We start from the raw sequence: 14560 nt of genomic DNA on the forward strand, positions 1-14560 counted from the left end.
GTGGGGAGTGTGACAGCAGATCTTCTGCAGCATCAGTTGTTTTATTTCAGTGAATAAGGTAACTCAAGTATGCAGGGTGCTGAGGGAGCTGGCAGGGGTGATTGCTGAGCCCATCTCGGCCATCTATCAACACTCCTGGTTAACTGGCGAGGTCTCAGAGAATTGGAGGCTTGCTGATGTGACTCCCATCTTCAAGAAGGGCTGTAAGAAGGATCTGGGGAACTACAGGCCTGTCAGCCTGACCTCAGTACCAGGAAAGGTTATGGAGCAAATCATCTTGGATGAGATTGCACAGCATGTGCGCAGTGTCCAGGGGATCAGGCCCAGCCAGCATGGGTTCGTGAAAGGCAGGTCGTGCTTGACCAACCTCATCTCCTTCTATGACTGGGTGACCAGACTGGTAGATGAGGGAAGGGCTGTTGATGTAGTCTTCCTAGACTTCAGCAAAGCCTTTGACACGGTCCCTCACAGGCTTCTTCTGGGGAAACTGGCTGCCCGTGGTCTGAACAGATATACACTTCTTTGGGTAAGGAACTGGCTACAGGGCCGTGCCCAGCAGGTCATGGTGAATGGAGTGAAGTCCAGCTGGCGACCTGTTACAAGTGGTATCCCCCAGGGGTCGGTACTGGGGCCCATCTTGTTTAATATCTTTATTGATGATCTAGATGAGGACACTGAGTGCACCCTCAGTAAGTTTGCAGATGACACCAAGCTGGGAGGTGGTGTCGATCTGCCTGAGGGCAGGGAGGCCCTTCAGAGGGATTTAGATAAGCTGGATTGATGGGCTGAGGTGAATGGGATGAGGTTCAACAAGGCCAAGTGCCGGGTCCTGCACTTTGGGCACAACAACCCCATACAGCGCTATAGGCTTGGGGATGAGTGGCTGGATGAGTGTGAAGAGGAAAGGAACCTGGGGGTGTTGGTTGATGCTTGGCTGAACATGAGCCGACAGTGTGCCCAGGTGGACAAGAGGGACAATGGCATCCTGGCCTGCATTAGAAACAGCGTGGCCAGCAGGAGCAGGGAGGTGATCATCCCTCTGTGCTCAGCACTGGTGAGGCTGCACCTCGAGTACTGTGTTCAGTTTTGGCCCCCTACTACAGGAAAGATGTTGAGGTCCTGGAGCGTGTCCAGAGAGGGGCAACGAAACTGGTGAGGGGTCTGGAGCACAAACCTTATGAGGAGCGGCTGAGGGAGCTGGGATTGTTCAGTCTGGAGAAGAGGAGGCTCAGGGGAGACCTCACTGCACTGTACAACTTCCTGAAGGGAGGTTGTGGTGAAGAGGAGTTTGGCCTCTTCTCCCAGGCAACGAGCAGGACACGGGGCAATGACCACAAGTTGTATCAGAGGAGGTTTAGGTTAGACATAAGGAAGAACTTTTTCTCTCAGAGAGTGGTCAGGCACTGGAATGGCTGCCCAGAGAGGTGGTGGAGTCGCCGTCCCTGGCAGTGTTCAAGAGGTGTCTGGATGATGTGCTGCATTATATGGTTTAGTGCTTGTGGTGGCAATGGTGATGAGGAGATGGTTGGATTAGATGATCTTGTAGGTCGTTTCCAACCTTGTGATTCTATGAAATTTTATGCTAATTATGTATTAGCATCGGTAGTAGAAAACCTTGAGTACTATGTTCAGTTTGGGGTGCCTTGCTACAAGAAAAACAGCAAGGACCTGGAATGTATCCCGAGAAGGTCAACAAAGCTGTGAGGGATTTGGAGCACAAGTCTTATGGGGAGTGGCTGAGGAAACTGGCATTGTTCAGAAGAGGAGGCTCAGGGGAGACCTTATTGTACTCTACAATTGCCAAAAGGAGGTTGTGGTGAAGTGGGAGTCAGCTTCTTCTCCAGAGTAACAGGGATAGGATGAGAGGTGATGGCCTCACGTTGCAGCAGGGGAGGTTGGATATTAGTAAACAGTTCTCAAAAAAAGAGGTAGTGCATTGGCACAGGCTGCCCAGGGAGGTGGTGGAGTCACCATCCCTGGAGGTGTTCAAGAGACGTGTACATGTGGCACTGAGGAATGTGGTCAGTGGGCAATATTGATGGTAGGTGTTGAACTGGATGATCTTAGAGTGATTCTATAATTCTATGATTCTATGAAAAGAGAAACAGAAGAGAGAAGCTATCTGTGTTTAACAAAAACAGTACAGTGCCACCAGTGATTAAATCCTGACATGCAGAACGTGTCTACCCAAGGCTTGTAGGGACAAAGCAAACAGTGCGCTGTTTTCCTGCAGCCCAGCTATTGAAGGCAAGGGTTAGTGGGAAATAAACCAATAAACCAGCACCCTGGCTCAGTGGGTTCCTTCCTTTCCAGGAATAACAGGTTATAATAACAGGGGGATGAGAAGCATCCCTGGGATGGTCACAAAAGCACAGCCTCTCCTTCAGGCCGGGATAGATCAACATAAAGGAGTAATGCCTTCACAAGGAATAGTTTGTGATGGAAGAGTTCAAGTTGTAGAGGATTTGTTACTCCAAGTGACACGCATAATTTATTAAATCTTTTCAATTCTGTGAAATAAAGAGCAAACACAAGTCCCCACACCCAAGCAAACACACAGATAGGTTCTTGTGCAACTCCACCCCCCGTGGCTGCTTTCTGCCAACTTCCGCAATTACTTAATTTAAACAAAATCTTAGGACAGACAAACTCAATAACACCTCAGCATAACCTGAGCCTGAGCTTCCTTTTAAAGTGGCAGGTCCCTGGGTCCTCCAAAGGTGTGTGTGCTTATCAGCATCACACCTTGTCGAATGGAAGCCAATGAGACCCATCTCATTTTGAAAATTGTGTAGGTGTTCATAATAACTGTGCCGCTTGGGTCTGTTGTCCCAACACAAGGGACAGGGGATCAGCACTGCCATCAGTATTCCTCCCCTCTCTCCCCACCACATGTCCTGCACACACAGTGCACACAGACACTACCTTGCACAACAGTATTCAATACTCAATGCAAGATTTTGTAAAAACACCAGCAACTAAGAAGTTTTATTACACAATTATCAATAATGCTTGCATAAACATTCCTTCTGACTATAAGCAATGCATGTGACCCCGTATGAGAGTGTAAAGCTGGATGACAGTTATCCCAATTAATGCCTGTTCCTTCTTCATCGTTAAAATGGAAAGGGCAGTTCAGAGGTACTTCTAGTAACCACCACTGAGTGTATTTCTTTCTCCTTCCAAGCTCTTCTTAGGGATATGGGTCAGTGGAACTGTTGGCAGTGGGTTGATGGTTGGACTAGATGACCTCAGTGGTCTTTTCCAACCATAATGATGCTAATGATTCTTTCCAGAGTCCCTAAGCCTTTTTCACTATGGGTGCTCCAGCAGCTGCTGTGACATTTCCTGCTCTACAAGTGCAGAAGTCCATGGGGTCGTTGAGCATTTATTTATTGGTCAGGTTTTGAGTACTCCCCCCAGCAGCAACTGGGATCCTGGAACAGATCCATGCCAGTGTGAGCCCTTTGGTAAACAGTACTACAAACAGTAGTACAGGGAAGTTTAATGGAGGGCTGTCCTTGAAAGCAAATACAAGACAATATGGAGTCTCCAAAGTATTTATAAAGGATTTATAAATGAAAAGACTCCTTTGTCACAAAGGAAAAAATAAATGATGTATTTTTTTTTAGAAGATCTCACTGCTCCACTCTCAGAATACGGTGTTAAAATGCAACCTGAAATCACATTTCAGATATTAAGGTAAAAGACTCAAAAATATTAACCTAAAAGATGTAAAGATGGAGCTGAGCCAAGAATTAGGGGCAAGAGTTTATCCAGTCCCAGGCTGCTGAAACTGTGGTTGCTGAAGAAACAGAGCACAGTTCAACACGGTTCAATCAGGCTGGCAGCTACATGATCCTGTCCAGGAATCTGGTTGTTCCTATCCTGACCCTGGAGCTGGAAGAGGAGCAATAGAGCAGCCCAGACTGAGTGATGGCTATGGGACATGAAGGTAGATTTCTGTGGAGCATTAGAAGCATTACAATGTCATGAAGGAGAGGTGAACTACTTACTATTTTTCTGTTGGAGCTAGCATTAAAAAGAAATCAGTAAGTGCTTTGGGTAATACTCAGTGCTTCTGTCAACACTACCCAAATTACCAGAGTACATTACAGAGTTTCATGGAGGCAAACCTTGGGAAATCGCATCAGGTGTTCAGCAACCAGTGATCTCATAGTTTGTCTTACCTGAGCAGCACAGGATGAAAGCCTCCAGCAAAGCCCAGGCAGACACCTGACATGTCCCAGCCTGTTTCATTCAATGGCTGGAAGAAGTCATGGAGGACTTTTAACTACAACTCCCTCCATAGATGCAGTTATCTGTGAAACTGCAGCACATCCCCATGGACAGACCACACAGGCAGAGAAGATATTTGATGTCCTATGCAGCCCACGTGGTTTGAGAAGAAATTTCAACTGGTCTTGGAATATCTCACTGCACTCATTTGAAGGAGGTTGCTTACTTAGGGCTCCAAACTCTTAAGGATGAGTTTTGCAGTTAGCCCTCTCAGGGGATAGCAAATATTTGGAGGAGGAAAATCCGTGTACTTCTTTACAGAGCTTCATGTTCCAGGTCCTCCCAAGCCTGTGCCAACCCCAATGCCTATCCCAAAGCAGCTGTGAAGGACAGTTATGTAAGGAGAGCTCCTGGGCAGTAAACCAGCTGCACCCAATGTCGCAGGCACCCACAGGCACACACTGTGGGATGATCAGGTTCACCCTCCATCCCAAGCCAATGGTAACGTGACGCTGGTGAACACCTCCATCATCCCCCTCCTCCCCTTTCTCAGTGCTGTTGCATAAATCAAGCCTTAGGACTATGAAATAGAAAACACACTAACCATCTCAGCTGTGTTTGTTCTAAGTACCCCATTAAGCTTCTCATAGTCTTTATCAATGCACTCTGTGAAAGGCAGAATGAAACCCCACGAGCTGTGCAGCTGAGAAGCTAAGCTAAGCTAAGGTCACTTTGAGAATATGTCATCTTTTTTTTCCCCAGATCATGAGCTGGATGGTTTTAAAGAATGTTTATATTGTTTATAATGTTTTTATTTCAGTGTGAAAAAAAATCCTGAGAGCTTTTAATTCATGACCTAATGATTCAAATACACTTAGTGAAATGTCAGCTCTTTTCAGACAGGTTCTATAAATAATTTGGCACTAAATCTTTGCAGCCCATCTCTCCTTATGCCCAGGAGTGCAGCCAGAACCCCGGAGGAAAGGACTGCTCTGCATTGTCACAACCTTGCAGCGGTGTAAAACAAAAAATAGCCCCAAACAATTAATGCTATACCTGACACTTATTTATAAGTACACAGAAGCAATTTAAAAGCTGTAAAATCCATCACCAGTCTTGTTTAAACTCAACCTGTGAAAGACATGGGTGCCCATCATTTTTATTGCTGGGAGTGCAATAGCTTTGTAGAGCTTGTTAGATAAGTTGGGTCAGATGCACAGGTGGTGTAAATCAAACTGCTGTGGTTAATTCAACACATGAGTGGTCACGTGGGACTCAAGGAGGCCTTGTACAGCCAGCGCTGCTCAGGGAGCTCTGACAACAGCCATAGGCTCTATAAGCTGCAGAAAGGACAGGTTCTGGCATCCCATCTCACTCTCCTGAAGTTTCTGCTGCAGCCCTTTTGTCTGCTCCATCCCTCCCTGTCCCCTCCCTGTTCTCATGTCCTGTTCAGGGTCGTGGAGATGGCAGCTGCTAACAGATTTAGTCAGCAGTGGAGGAATGATTGTTTTTACAGGAAATGTCAGGGTAAGACCAAGGGCTGTGTTTCTCCCCACTAGGAGCTGGAGGAGGAGCTGGGTTTTGGCAGCAGGCTGTGTTAGCACAGTGCTTCAAGATGAGTAAATAGCTCCAGGTAAAAGGGTGGCAAGGATTTGTGTTGAGTTGCTGTCACCTGAGAAAGTGCACTTATTGCTGACTTCTCCCACAGTGGAAGGAAGAGCCTGTGCCTGAGCTATGGCCATCCAGCCTGGCTCTTCTTGTCCATCTCCCAACCCCACGATGTTGGAGCAACAAGAACACAGCACTGCTGAACTTGACCAGGGATGGCCAGGTGGTCTGCTGGGACCTCCTCCCCTATATCACATCATCTAGTCCAAATCCCCTGCAGTGAACAGGGACCACTTTAGCTAGATCAGGTTGCTCTAGCTGTCACTTGGCAGCAGCCATGTTTGTACCTTGGCCTGGGCTGTAATCAGTGGGACGCCCTGTAGCATGTTTCACAGGATGGTTAAGGCTGGAAGGGACCTCTTCTGGAGGACATCTGGTCCAGAATGGCTTCCTGCATAACTACACCGTAGTTCTTCATTGAGATGAGCTTCTTGCTACATCTGACTTTGCAAATCTGCAAAGCCCCAGTGAGTACAACTTCAGCTTGCAACAGGCTGAGCAGGCTTGTTTTCAGTTTTCTCTTGAACAGCAGCATCACAGGTGACAGTTCCCGCTGTGCCAGTGTCATCTCATCATGAAGTCAGCACAGAGTCTGACTGTACATCTTCCCTCCTGGATCCTATCTCTCAGATCTCATTTTCCCAGCAGCTGCAGGATGAGCAGCATCAGCAGCTGTGTGAAGGCATGTCTGAGCCTCAGGTCGTGGTTGTGGGGCCATTTATCAGCTATGGTGCATCATATAGTTCAGCCTGGCTGACAGGAATTCTGCACACAGGCCCCCTTGTGAACCACAGTGCTTTTCAGCACCTCCTTACTTTCACATACTCCTACAAGGTCTCAATGGTCCAGAGTACGCTGAGTTTCTGTGCTGGATTTACTTAGAAATGCACCACTGCAGTTCTGGCCTTTGCTATCCTGCTGGAGGCTCCTTCCCCTGCAGCCCCTTCCCTTCCAGCCCCTTCCCTGGCCATGTCCACGCTCTGCAAGCTGCCAGCTGCCAACAGCATGCAGGTGTCTGCCTCGCTGGGAGACAGGGAGCTCCCAGCTGCAGCCAGGTAGCACAGCCTTCTTGGCCATGAAGGTGTGTTGTCTTTGTCACCCTTGGGCTCTGCAGCGCAGGAGATGACTTTAGCTGCAGCACGTTATGTGACTGGGATGCGAGTCAGCTACAGAACTGCTGTGGGATCCATCCACACCCGTCCCTGCAAGCACGCTGTTAGGCCCTGGCACCATGGTGCGCTTTGTGTCAGGTTAATTATGGGCATTTGCATGCACAGGTGTGTGAAGCCTGCCAGGACATCAAGGCTTCAGACATAGAATCATAGAATCACAAGGTTGGAAACAACCTGCAAGATCATCTTAGTCCAACCACCCTCCAATACCACTGCTACCACAAGCACTAAACCATATCTCGTAGCTCCTCATCCAGGCGCCTCTTGAACACTGCCAGGGACAGCAACCTCCCTGGGCAGCCATTCCAGTGCACTATCTGAGAGAAAAAGTTCTTATGTCTAACCTAAACGTCCTCTGGTACAACTTGTGGCCATTTCCTCCAGTCCTGTTTGTTTCCTGGAAGAAGAGACCAAACTCCTCTTCACCACAACCTCCCTTCAGGAAGTTGTACAGTGCAGTGAGGTCTCCCCTGAGCCTCCTCTTCTCCAGACTGAACAATCCCAGCTCCCTCAGCTGCTCCTCATAAGGTTTGTGCTCCAGACCCCTCACCAGTTTCGTTGCCCTTCTCTGGACACGCTCCAGGACCTCAACATCTTTCCTGTAGTGAGGAGCCCAAAAGTGAACACAATACTCGAGGTGCAGCCTCACCAGTGCTGAGCACAGAGGGATGATCACCTCCCTGCTCCTGCTGGCCACGCTGTTTCTAATGCAGGCCAGGATGCCATTGGCCCTCTTGGCCACCTGGGCACACTGTCAGCTCATGTTCAGCTGAGCATCAACCAACACCTCCACATCCTTTTCCTCTTCACACTCATCCAGCCACTCATCCTCAAGCCTATATCGTATATCTCAGGCACCTGGAAGCCAAGTGAGTATCACGTCCCAGCTGTTCTAGCAGGTGCTCCAGGCACAGAGCAGCAGCTCCCTGCAACCTAGGAGAGGCCCATGGAAGAGCAGGCCGTCCCTCTGCAGCCCACAGGCACTGCACAGAGCACATCTCCACCTGCAGCCATGGAGGAGCCTGCGGTGCAGCAGCGGATGTGGTGTGAAGGAGCTGCAGCTCATGGATGCCACTGCAGGAGCAGCCTGATCTGGAGCTGCAGCCTGCAGAGAAGAGCCTGAGGTGGGGCAGATGGGCTGAGGGAGCTGCCACCCCTGGAGACCCGTGTAGAGCTATTCTGGAAATAGTTCTGCATAGCATCATGTCCCCCCCACACCCTATGACAGTTTAGGCCCCCTCCCTCCATCGCTCACAGGCATTTTCCTGTCTGCCAATTTTCCTTCTTATTATGCAGAGCAGGATTTGGCATGCTGCAGCACAGCTCCCGCTCCCTCTCGCCCCCTGTAAGCTCTGCTGTTCCCCAGCTCCTCGCAAGCAGCACCAGACCCGCAGGAGCCCCACAGTGCTGCTCCACATCTCCCTGCTGGGCATCCATGTGGTCTGCTATTGCCATAGCCGTGGCAGCCGCTATGAAGATCACTGAGCTGTAGCACCTTCTCCTTGAGGACTTGCCACATGGCTGCTGCAACTGGCATCAGATGTCTCTTCCCATGTGAAAACCCACCAAAACCCAGCCAAGTTAGAAACCTTTTGAAAGCAGCCCCCAGCTGCACAGCAAACCTGACCTCCTGTGGGCTTTGCATTGTTAATAACCAATCTGGCTTCCAGGAGTAAGTGCCAGCTGGAGGCTTCTGTGAGGCAGGGACATTTTGAAAACCATTACCCCATGTCTGCCCTCTGATGAGTGACAAATGGCAAGCGTCTTTGGCCACTGCTGCCACATTTTGGGAACCGCATTCATTTTCTCCCTCGGCTCACTTACTTTTGCAAAATGAAAAAGGCAGTTAATGATATTTCGGTGATGAGTCCTGGCAGGCACAGGTTGCCCGGAGGAGCTGTGGGTGCTCCATCCCTGGAGGCATTAAGGCCAGGTTGGATGGGCCCTGGGCAGCCCTGGTCTGGTGAGAGATGGTGGACTTTAAGGTCCCTTCCAACCCAAACCATTCTGAGATTCTACAATTCTGTAATTCTATGATTGTATGATATGTGATGGAGTCAGCCGGTGGCTTCCAGACATCCCGTGACACACAGCCCATGCATGTATACGTGTACACTTTCACATGACTGCACAGGACTTTGTTTCATTTAGTAAGACTTAGGAGGAGTGGCTGAGGGAACCAAGGCTGCTCAGTCCAGAGGAAAAGAGATGAGGTGAGATCTCATCACTCTGTACAACCACCCAGCAGGAGGCTGCAGCAAGGAGGTTGTTGGTCTCTTTTCTCAGGTGATAAGTGACAGAATGCCAGGCAACAGCCTCATGTTGCACCAGCAGAGGTTTACATTGGATGTTAAGAAGATTTTCCTCATGGAGAGGGTGGTCAAGTCTTGCCCAGATGTGGTGCTTCTCAGCAGGCTGTCCCCCAGCCCCGGTGCCCCAAGCCCTGCAGGAGCTGCTCCAGGCTCCCAAGTTTCATAGCCCAGTTCAACAAACAGCTGGCAAGAGCAAGGAGAAAAGCAAAGGTGGGCAACACATTTTCAAGGAGGCCTTGGTTGCTTTGGTCTCACAAGCACTGAGTTGAAAAACCCCAGTGAGCTTCACACGCATTGGCTGGAGATCTGTGAGAGCCTCATCACGGTCACATGCAAGCAGCCTCTGCCAATGCGCTTCACCTTTATAGGCAGTGGAGCAATAAGGCACTCGGTCACAGCTGAACACACTGTATGAAGGAGACACCAATGTGTTGCACTACATTTAGATCAGCCTGGATCATCCGAAAAAGAAAGCAGGAAAAAAAAAATGAAGATGACAGAGAGGACATTTTCTTTCATAAAGATGTTAAAAAGTAATCGGAGATAAACGATAAGGGCAAAGAAAATATTAACACTTTTCATCTCTGCCTACAAGAGAACAGATATTTTCTTAAGCCAGAATCTGATTACTGAGAGCAGATGATGAGGAATTATGAAACCAGGAGATAAGAACAGAAATAGTTAATAAAAAGCTTGGAATCCATAAAAGTGGAAGAAAAGGAAAGACGACATGCAGGCATGCTGAAGGAAATGGGCAAAGAAATTAGAGATGCTTAACAAACCTTCTCAGAATTTCCAGAGAAATTCCTTAGGACTGGAAAACATAACTAAAAGCCATTGCTGGAGGAAAGCCACCCAAGGGCAAGTGACAGCTACATCCAGTCAGCCTGAAATCCTTTCCTGGGAAGTCTTAAAGCTCTTCAGAAAATCAGTTTGAAGAAGCACATAGAAGAGCACGGCATTCCCAGGCACCTCCGAGTGGCCTGAGTTCACTGATGGCTGCTCCACTGATAGTGGAGCAGAACACCGCAGTGGCACATGGCAGGAGTTCATGAAACAATGGCTGGCTTGAAAAAATATTTTTGAGAAAATGGAAGAGGTAACTCAGTAAAAATCAGCTGACCTACAGTAAGAGAAAGGACTCATGGAAACAGATTTGTCACAATTGTCCTCTCCCAGTCCCTGGACAAGTTATGTGGCAAATCCAAGTATCATCATAGGAGTTTTGTAAAGCAGCTGTTAGTTATGTTAAACGTAAAAATGTTGTGATATTACAGAGATAAAGGTGCACATCCAGCCCTTCATGACATGCACAAATATCAGGCTGGTTCTGCCCGTTGGATTGGCCAGATGTGGAAAGAAACCCCCATGTCTACCTGGATGACAGCAGGAGTGACACAGTGGGGACTGCAAGTTGTGCAATTGCCATATCATTAAAAAAAAAAAAGTATAGAAAATTCTGGTTGTAGCAATATAAACAAATAAAGGCAACCTACAGATCAAAACCTACACACTTTTCAAAGTACTTGAATACTGGTAAAATATTTAACTTGGACATTGCTGTCTCAACCTCCCCACCAGGACTGATACTCAGGAAGCGACCACTGCTGATGTATCATTAATTTATACTTTTTATTATCTGTGCTCTATGAAATGATATTTTTAATTTGTTTTTAATTTCTTTCAAATAAAGTGTTGCACTTCATATTCTTGGTATTCATTGTTATAATGCTTTGTAACTTCTTCTGCCTGTGCCAGAACTTCAGAATTAGCTAGCTAGAGGGGGAAAAATCTACCAGTATTGTACTTCCATACATTTTATAGGACAGCAGCATCTCACAAACCAGTGATCCCAATGACTCTATGTCCTGCTTCATGTCCTGCTAACAATGCTCTTAGAGAGCTGCCATGCTTGCAGCTGGCCAGGAGCAGTGCAGCCAATGTGCCTGCAATTGTAGCAGAGACATGGGGCAGGAAATGAGAGAACCCATAAAACTTCAAATACTGAAATCAGAGGTGAACAATTGCGGGCAGCTTTGGTCATGTAAGTTTGCTGTTTAAGGAGCTGGTGTTAATGATTTCTTGCATGAGGAACTACTACAAGTCTTGCATGCAAGTTGGCAAGAGAAGGGAAAACATGATGACTGTCCATACTTACGTCTACACCTGTGTTATCTATCAGAGTATTGAATATCCAGGAAGAAGGACTGATTTTTCAAGATAAGCCAAGAACAGAAAAAACCAAACTTCAAAATCCTTCAGGGGAACCACTGGAAAATCCTCTTAGAGCTTTGTTACTTGCTCGAGACACACAAAGACAAAACAAGCACTCCAGCACTGGCATCCTCTTCCATTCCTCTCTGCAGATATGGAAGCTGGGTGAGCTCTGAGCTCTCTGGAGTGGTCCATGTTGCTCTGAAGGGCAGCACAGCCAGCTGGGGCATCAGCCACTCCTCCCAGTTTCTGAGAACTGCAAACTTGTGTTATGGTAGGAGGTTTGTCAAGTATGACTTTCCCATCATAAATCCATACTGACTACTCCCAATCACCTCCCTGTCCTTCACATGCCTGGAAACAGTTTCAGAAAGCGGTTTCGGTAGTTGTTCCATCATCTTCCTAGGCACTGTGGTGAGAGTGACTGTCCCACTGTTCCTGGGTCCTCCTAACCTTTACTGAAGTTAGGAGTGACATTTGCTTTCCTCCAACCTCCAGGAACCTCTCCCAGTTGCCACACGCAGACTGAGATACCACTCTGTTTTTGTGTCACTCCAGAAGAAGGCATGGAGCAGATAGCAGGAAACACCATTTGTTTGGTGTTTCTCATGTGCAGAGTACCAAGAGAAGATTTTGTATCTTGGACACACGTATGAAGAGACTGATATGGTAGTGGGCCTTTCTGTCCTTCTGTCCTTCAGAAAAGGACAGAACCTTGTTGGTTCAAATCCAAAGCAAGTCCAGCATTTCCATGCTGGCACTGTAGATGAACAGGTTTCTGAAAGGCAGTCAGCTCCTGCACATAAACCACACCACAAGAGGCCAGAACTGCTGCTAAGCAGCCCTACAATGCACGATGCAGAGGGCAAGAGTTACTTCAGGTGCCAGTATCAGATGTGAGCGCTTCCCATGAAGCGCTTGTACCACCTGGAAAATTGTCATGTCACTATTTGTGCTGTTGTTGAGAAGCCACAGGAGCATCTTGTGAGTGGATATAGCTATCACAAAAACATGTCCTTAAATGCTACTCATGGACTTGATTTCTGTATAAGTATCTCAGATAAGTAGGTGATTTCTATAGGTAAAAGCCCAGGCAGATAAAGTGGTTGCAGGAAGAAGGTGCCTTACACTAGTCCAGCTTAGTTATCCTCCAGTGTGGGGAAGGTTTGTAGCAGAATAAGCAGAACTTCACATTGGTAATTATATCTGCGAGATCTGTGTTACTTCATCTTTACCAAAGAATAGAGCCAAATCACTGCATAAATCCAGAATTATTCTCTATGCACTGTGTAACTGAGAAAGCAGCTTCTTTGTGTGTGCAGCTTTTTGCTTCATTGCAGTCAGGTTTCTTTGATCAACCTACAAGTTACATGCCATCCTGCTGGGGGAAGCCAGGCAGAGGGTATCAAGGTCAAAACAATAGATAGCAATGAAGCAATGGTCTGTCTGCATTTGCGTGTGCCTGGTTTTACATTATTACAAAACCTCCCACATTCAGCTAAATAAAACAGAAGACTCACCGGATGCACATACCTCCAGCTCGACCTGTCTCTGTTGGAAGTATGTGTTGAAATAATGTCTAGAGGTCTGGCTTGGGGTGTTCTGGGGAAGTAGATGTTATATCCTTGTTGCTTCCTAGGTAAAATGGGAGTAATTAAAGGCCTGGATCAGAATAGGCTCTTTTATACAGAAATATGAATGTTGTTCTCAGTTTTGAAGTTTGCTACCAAAAGGGATCTGAAAGAAGCAAGTCAGTGTTTTATGGACCCTTCGCAACTGCTGAAACCTTTCTCCCACCTCTTAATTCAGGAGCACACTGGCAAAGAGCAGGATGGAGCCTTGCTGTTTCCCTCCCATGCTCTGTGCCTATCCTCTGATCTCTCCTTTCTCTCCCTGCCACCCTACTCCACTTCCCTGGAGTGCAGTCTGCTCCCCAATCCCATTCACACAAGCCCATCAAATGCCCCGGCATTTCCCCAAGTTGCCTCCAGTGCCCAGGCGTTTAGGAAGGAGCCCTTTTTCCTACATCCACAGCCGACTGGGGCTTTACAGAGCAAAACCACAACTTTACACTGCAAACAGCAAATCTCTGACAGATCGTGGAACCTTTACCTTCAGAAGCAGTACAAGATATATGTGTTAATTTGTGGTTAAGGCCTATTTATCTGGAGTGGTACAGGAGGGTAGCTTGGCCTTTCCTGTAGCAGAGCAGCTAGAACTGCCAGAAGAGGCATTAAAAGTTAATAAAAAAGTCTGAAACACTCTCATTAAAATACTTGGAAAACTTCACAGTTTGGCTGCATACCATAGAAAGAGTATATGAGAACTTGACTGGGCTTGCCTGCCTCCTGAGCAGACTGTCTTGTCTTCATACTCAGAGAAAAATTTGCCTGGCGCCCGCTGCAATGCTAAAAAGCCCCTGCTATGTCAGATGCTGTTGTAATTTGCCCTGGAAATGCATCTGAAGCAAAGGAATGCGTGAGCACAAGTCCAGAGCTCAAACAAGGGGAAATACTGATTGCTATATAGATCGGTGGATAAAGATAGTATTTTACTCATTTTAACCCTCAGCCCAAAGTTCCAGGTGCTGATAACTATTCCAGCCCCTTCTGGTTCATCTGGTCTCTGGAAGCTGCAGGCATTGGTCCCTAAGCAGGCTCTTTCGTGACCACAGCATCAAGCAGCGTGGCCCTATCTGGAGCCATTTCAAGGAAAATCCAGACCTGTATTTGACCTCATTCTTCTATTTATTCACCACACTAATTAGGACAGGCAGAGTGAGGGCCAGCAAGACAGGTAGGATGGACTATTTGCATAGCTGCAAGCGGTTTCTATCTGATTGAGTGGAGTGGATTGAACCATAGGTGGATTGTGGGTCAAGAGGTTGTTTGAGTTTCACATTCATGGACACATTCTATACAACCAGCATGCTTGTCACACTGCTCTGTAGCACGT

The sequence above is a fragment of the Tetrao urogallus genome, assembly GCF_951394365.1.
Source record: "Tetrao urogallus genome assembly, chromosome: 3".
Lineage (NCBI taxonomy): Eukaryota > Metazoa > Chordata > Aves > Galliformes > Phasianidae > Tetrao > Tetrao urogallus.